Below are 6,119 nucleotides of genomic sequence, written 5' to 3' on the forward strand. Positions count from 1 at the left end.
CAGAAACATCCATCTCAGAGAGGCCAGAGCAGCCATCAGGCTTTAAATCCCAGCCCTCTGCTCTGCATCTAGACAGAAAACCGAGGTTTCCATCAGGTGACAAAGACCCTCTCCTTAACCAAATTTTCAGGCTCCTCTGAGCCCTCTTCCTGACTACAGCCCAACAGTGCGCTATAAAAACTACAGACTCTTGGCACAAATGATTTTGCCCACCTTCGCACACACTAAGAGACTTAAACGCTAGCATAGGTTCTAAGAGCTGAAAGCTAAAGTGCCTGCCCGAGAAAAGTGAACGCCGCCTGAAGAAGTTACCATTTGTTCCAACCAAAACCTGGTGACAGGCTGATAGTCCCCTGATCCCTCTCTTAAAGCAGTTACTTTAGAAAGTTTCAATTATAAATCCTTTCTCTCTCCTTTGAGATGCAAATCTTCTACCATTCAGAACTGTACTGTCTCTTTGAAATGCAAACATTCAAACTCTCTTTGCTGGATGGGTGCCTTGCTCTAACTTACTGCCCCCCATCATAGGCAGAAGTTTGCTTCTCCTCTAGATATGAGCCAATTAACAAACACAGATCACACTGACCAACCCCTTCCCACTTTTTATGCATTTCCACTTCCTTGACTCTGCTCAAGCCCCATCCCCACTCAGTTACCTTTGCACAAAGGGAAGTTGAGCTGGGCCTCTTCCCTCTGGCAATAGCTGATGATTTCAGTCAATCCTTACTGCTTTAACTAGTGACTGGCTTTCTTTACCTTTGACACAGGTAAACACATGGAGAGCAAAATCGAGGTTTTTCAGGCGGGGTGCAGTAGCTCATGCCTGTAATCCCAGCACTTCGGGAGGCCAAGGTGGGAGGATCACTTGAGGTCAGGAGTTTGAGACCAGCCTGGCCAACATGATGAAACCCCATCTCTACTAAAAATACAAAAATTAGCTGGGTGTGTTGGCGGGTGCCTGTAATCCCAGCTACTCGGGAGGCTGAGGCAGGAGAATTGGTTGAACCTGGGAGGTAGAAGTTGCTATGAACCGAGATTGTACCACTGCACTCTAGCCTGGGCGACAGAGTGAGACTCCATCTCAAAAAAAAAAAAAAAAAAATCGAGGTTTTCCTAATTAAGTACATTTTATTATCATCACTGAAAGTACAGGTGATAACATAGAGGGTTATCAGCCAACTTCACTTTTGGGGAATGAGAAATGCTGAATCTCTCCAAGCATGTTGGGTCTCTAGTGGTTGAAGCCATCTGCCAAGATTGACACTCTAGGATCCACGCCCACCCAACCTGGGCTTTTCACTTTCAACCCAGCAACTGAAAATGTCAGTTCAAACAACTTGCTGTTTTTTCCTACCCCATTTGCTTTTAAAGTTCCTTCTGCCTGTTCTACTGGCTCCATATTACCGGAATATCACTTATTTCGTAAAGCATAGTTCAGATGTTATTTCAAAAGGAGCCCAGGATAGTGGCTGATTTGATAGAATCTAGACCCAGATTACCCAGGGTCAAGTCCCAGCTCTGGTACTTGCGGCCTTTAAAACCACGGAAAAATTACTTTAATCTCTTTGTGTCTCCATTTCCTCATTTGTGAAATGGTTCTCATTATAGCACCTCCCTTACAGCCTTGTTATGAGAGTTAGGCAATAGCCACGAACTGCTTAGAACAAAGCTATTTTTGTAACGTTCTCCAGGAACACTTCCCTTAACAGAACCAAGCCCTCCACCCCTCAGTTTTTTCTTCCCTCCACACCCTCTACCATTCTAACATAACCACAAAGAGTCCTGATGGGATTTGGAGTTACACTGCCTGGGTTCGAATGTCAATTCTGCCACTGCCAGTCGCGCATTTTCTATTGCCAGCCACCTTACTCCCCCCGGCCTCAGTTTCCTCATCCTTAGAAGGGGAGCAGAGCACATGGTGGTAACTCCCTGCACATTCCTCTCGTTCCTTGTATTGGGTGCCCAGTTTGTGCCCTCCCATGGCGCTAGCACTGAGTGGGCTCAAACTCTGCACGCGTTTACTAAGCATGTTGACTGAAGAAATGTGGGAACCTAGTACCGGGGCACCATACCGTTACCCCAAAGGAAAATGCATGCACTTTGTCAGAGAAGACGAACACCGCGTCTGGAAACCTCTTAAGGGCACCCACGTGTCCTCGGCTGCAGACAGCAGCGAGGAGACACCCAGGTAATGCGAGACAGCGGAAGGCGGAGGGGTCCCGCGACAACCCACCCTCCAGCTCAGTTGAGTTCAGAGCGAGAACACACGGTCAGGCTTTGACAAAGGCACCCGATCCACACCCCAGCGCCTCCCCACCGGGTCCTACGTCGACTTCTGCCTCCAGCCACAGGACCGAGAGCTGCTGGCCAGGGCTGCCCGCCTGGGCTCACTGCGCCTGCGCACGGAGCGGCGCGCCCCAGGACGGCTGCCCGGGCCCACTGCGCCTGAGCACGGAGTAGGGCACCCAGGTCGGCTGCACTGGCCCATTGCGCCTGCGCACGGAGTGGTGCATTTCGGGACGTGTAGTTTTCCCCGGCAGGACCGTGGAAGTCGTGGTTTGTGTGCGGCCTGGCGCGGGAGGCTCCGCCACCGGGATCAGTAAGTGTGTGACGTCGGGTTAGGAGGGTGTGACCCAAACTCCAAAAGCTCTTTGGGGTGCTGTGATCTCGCGGCCGGCCCTGCGCTCGAGTTTTCCCTCCTAGACAAAAGTCGGCTGGCGCCCGGTAGCGCCGGGGCGGGGATCCGGAAGGTGAAGGCCGCCAGGACCCACAGCGGGGCGCCCCAGCTGGACCCGGCCGTCGGGCGCCGTCAGCCCGCTGAGCAGCGTGTTCCGGCTGGCACGTGGCCCGGGCGGGGCCCATGATTGGTTCAAGGCTACGGTGTTGGTCTCCGGCGGGTCTAGGGGGACGAGCAATCCTCTGGAATGGTGGGGGAAGCGATGACAGCCCCTGGCCCTCATCTTCCGCTTTGGGGGATGGGGGGGTGGGTGGGGAGGGCAAGTGTTTCTCCCTGAGTGTTGGGGGAAGGGGGTGGGGAGAGGACCCTGAACTGGCCCCCGGGTTACCCAGGAGGAGCTGAGGCCCAGAGAGGTTCAGCGACTCGCCCAGGGTTGCACAGCGAGCACAGGCACCGACGTTGCACTCTGGGGCCTGGACTTCCAGCAGGGAGAGACGCAGACACCTGTCATCGCTTCTTGGCGGATCCCTGAAATGTTGAGTTGTGGAGTCTGGGCAGCTGAGATCGGGCAGGGCTGGCTTCTTGAAGGTCAAGGCCCCCGTGTAGAGGGCCAAGTCATGCCCAAGGTTCACCTGGCAGCCCCCTCCCTGGACCTACCCCTCCTTATGACTGGATGAAGGGTTGGGTGAAAAGGGTAGAGACCGGGAATGAGAACAGCTTCAGAAAGTTCAGACAGAGGGCGCAGCGTGATTAGTGACTGGAAGGAGACAGCAAGCAGTAGACTGATCCTTGAATTTGTTAGGTGTGCCAAGAAGAAAAAGTATTAATAGATTGTGGACGACACATTATCCATATTGCTTTAGTTGGTCTAATCAAAATAAGCGAATAGCTTTTTTGTTTCTAAGAGAAACCTGACAAAGGCAGACAGGGTATTCTTGCAGTGAAGGAAATAGAAATATTTGGAGTTGTATCTAAGCCACTTGTTACTTTTGTGTTTTAAGCTAAGATCGTGGATAGTTCCAGGGAAAGTTAAAAATTTCCCGCACGTCATAGATTTTATGCCCCTCAAAAACGTCCCCACCTTGTTGACTTTTGCAGTTCAACCCTCAGATACCAGCTGCCTGTTTTCTAATATTGCATCAGGTGTACATATGGCAGCAGAGCAAATAGCTTACTGATACTTTTAGCTTTTTTCTTCTCATTTGCCAAAGGCTCTATGAACATGGCTGGCTTGGGCATGTAATTGAAGGGAGGTGGGGAAAAGTGGTAATTCAGAGGGAGTGGGTGGAAATGAGCAGGGCAGATCAGGGTGGTTCACCCTCTTGACTCCCACCTCACTACAGCCCTTCTGCTGCTATTGCAGATTGACTCTAAATATGTTTCTTTCCTAAAGAGTTTGAATTTTATCACTCCAGGTATGAAATTGAGGCAGCTGCCAGTATATTTTAGCAGTCAGGTTCTGTGATATCAGAGAGGATGGTGAATTGTGAATTCCAGAGCTGCAGAATTGTTCTTTAGATTCTGATTTTTTTAAAACTTTGGTTCAGAGGGTTAATGACTTACCCCAGGTCATATGCCACTCCATGGGTGCCACCAAGAGTAGAGCTCAGATCTCCGGTTCTCCTGGTCCTCAGGCTACTGATCTTTATTCCCTGCCCTGCTGTCTTGGAATGACTGCATTTTGCCCTGGATGTCACTAGCCTATATCCTTCAGCTTGGCGTGTCCAGTCATGGAAGGAGAGAGAGTTAACATAACAAGAATGGCTGACATTCAGTGCTTTCTATGTGTTGGCCATGGTGCTTAGTGTTTACAGTCTAATCTGCAAGAGAATTTACAGACGGGCAAGTTGAGGCTGAGAGAGGCCAAGTGACTTGTCCAAGGTCACACTGCTAGTGCACATAGCACATGTTTTCCAGAGGGCCAGACCGCTGGATGGTTTTTCATTCATTTCCTCCTGTAAGATCGTTGGACCTATTTCTCGTTCTTGACTTTGGGAATCAATATTCTACGTACATCAATTCACTGGGTATGCAGTTTTGTCTCAGAAAATTTTCAGGGAACAGCCAGATTCATCTACTATATCTGTATACAACTCAATTAAAGCAGAAATTGTAAAAATAAAATTTGTAAGACCTTTAACATTTTAATATACAACATAGCTATTCACTAAGATTATTAGAAATACTCAAAGTGAAAATTGTAGCAACAGGTTATAGCATGTTAGGAGCATATTTCTTTAGGGCAGGTCAGAATCTGCTGCTCTTTAAAGACAAGTGGGCCATTTACACATGAAGGTAACGAGCATGTTCAGCCACCATCATTACAGTTAAACAGAGCTACGATTTAAATTCCTATCGCTACCTTATCTGACTTTGAAGAAGTCATGGGGAAAACTTGGCTACCTTGTGCCAACCGCTAGCTTGTTTTCAAGATATTATAATCTTGAATAGATGGGAGATCTTTGTAATTGAAAGTTTTTAAAAAAACATCTTGCCTGAAGTTCATCTTATCCCCGTTCTAAAGGCCTCTGACATTTTCAGCCACTTTTCTTAATTATGACGGTAAGTACATTTCAGGAGAAGTGTTTCCCTGACTTTTGAATGCAAAGCTCTCTGCCTGTGTCAAGATAGTGCCAAGGTTAAAGCCCTGGAGCCAGACTGAATGGGTTCGAATCCCAGGCCCCCCTGTGAGACCCTCGATGTGTTACTTAAATTTTATGTCCTCCGCTCTAAAGTGGAGGCAGTAAGCTGTCTCATGGGGTAGTTGTGAGGGCTAAATGCCTTAACCCGTCTAAGCACTTTAGCCACCTTTTTGTCTCTGACACAAAAAAGTTAAGCTATGATTATTGTGCTATAAAGCACTGAATTTCAGAAAATGTAGGGGCAGTGAACACGATCTGCTTGACACCTTTCTTCACCTACAGATGGGACTGAAGCCCCAGCGGAAAGTCACTTACCAGAGGGTGTAGGTTCTTCATCCAGAGCTCAAGTCTTCTTGGGGTACGTGTCATATTCTAAGAGTAGTGACCTACAAGACCTTGGAGGGAATCCCAAGGCTTGGGCTGCCGGCCCTGCCTTCTTCCTTCCATATGCCACGGTGTGGCGTATGACCTGGGGTAAGTCATTAACCCTCTGAACCAAAGTGCTGTCATTTAAAAAATCAGAATCTAAAGAACAATTCTGCAACTCTGGAATTCACAATTCACCATCCTCTCTGATGTCACTTCCTTCCCCATCTTCTACTAGGTCTCCCTCAAGCTCTAGAGAGGATTCTGCATCTGAATTGCATCCGACAGTTTTTCTGCCCTATCCCTTATTCCCTTGCTCCCAGATCATCTTCGAAAAACCAAATTGAACTTAATTGACACTCAGAGGACTTGACAAAGACACTCACTCCCAAACGAGCTTGTGTTTCGGTCTGGAGGCAGGTGGAGGGACGGAT

This window comes from Macaca nemestrina, chromosome 4 (genome assembly GCF_043159975.1).
Source record: "Macaca nemestrina isolate mMacNem1 chromosome 4, mMacNem.hap1, whole genome shotgun sequence".
Classification (NCBI taxonomy): domain Eukaryota; kingdom Metazoa; phylum Chordata; class Mammalia; order Primates; family Cercopithecidae; genus Macaca; species Macaca nemestrina.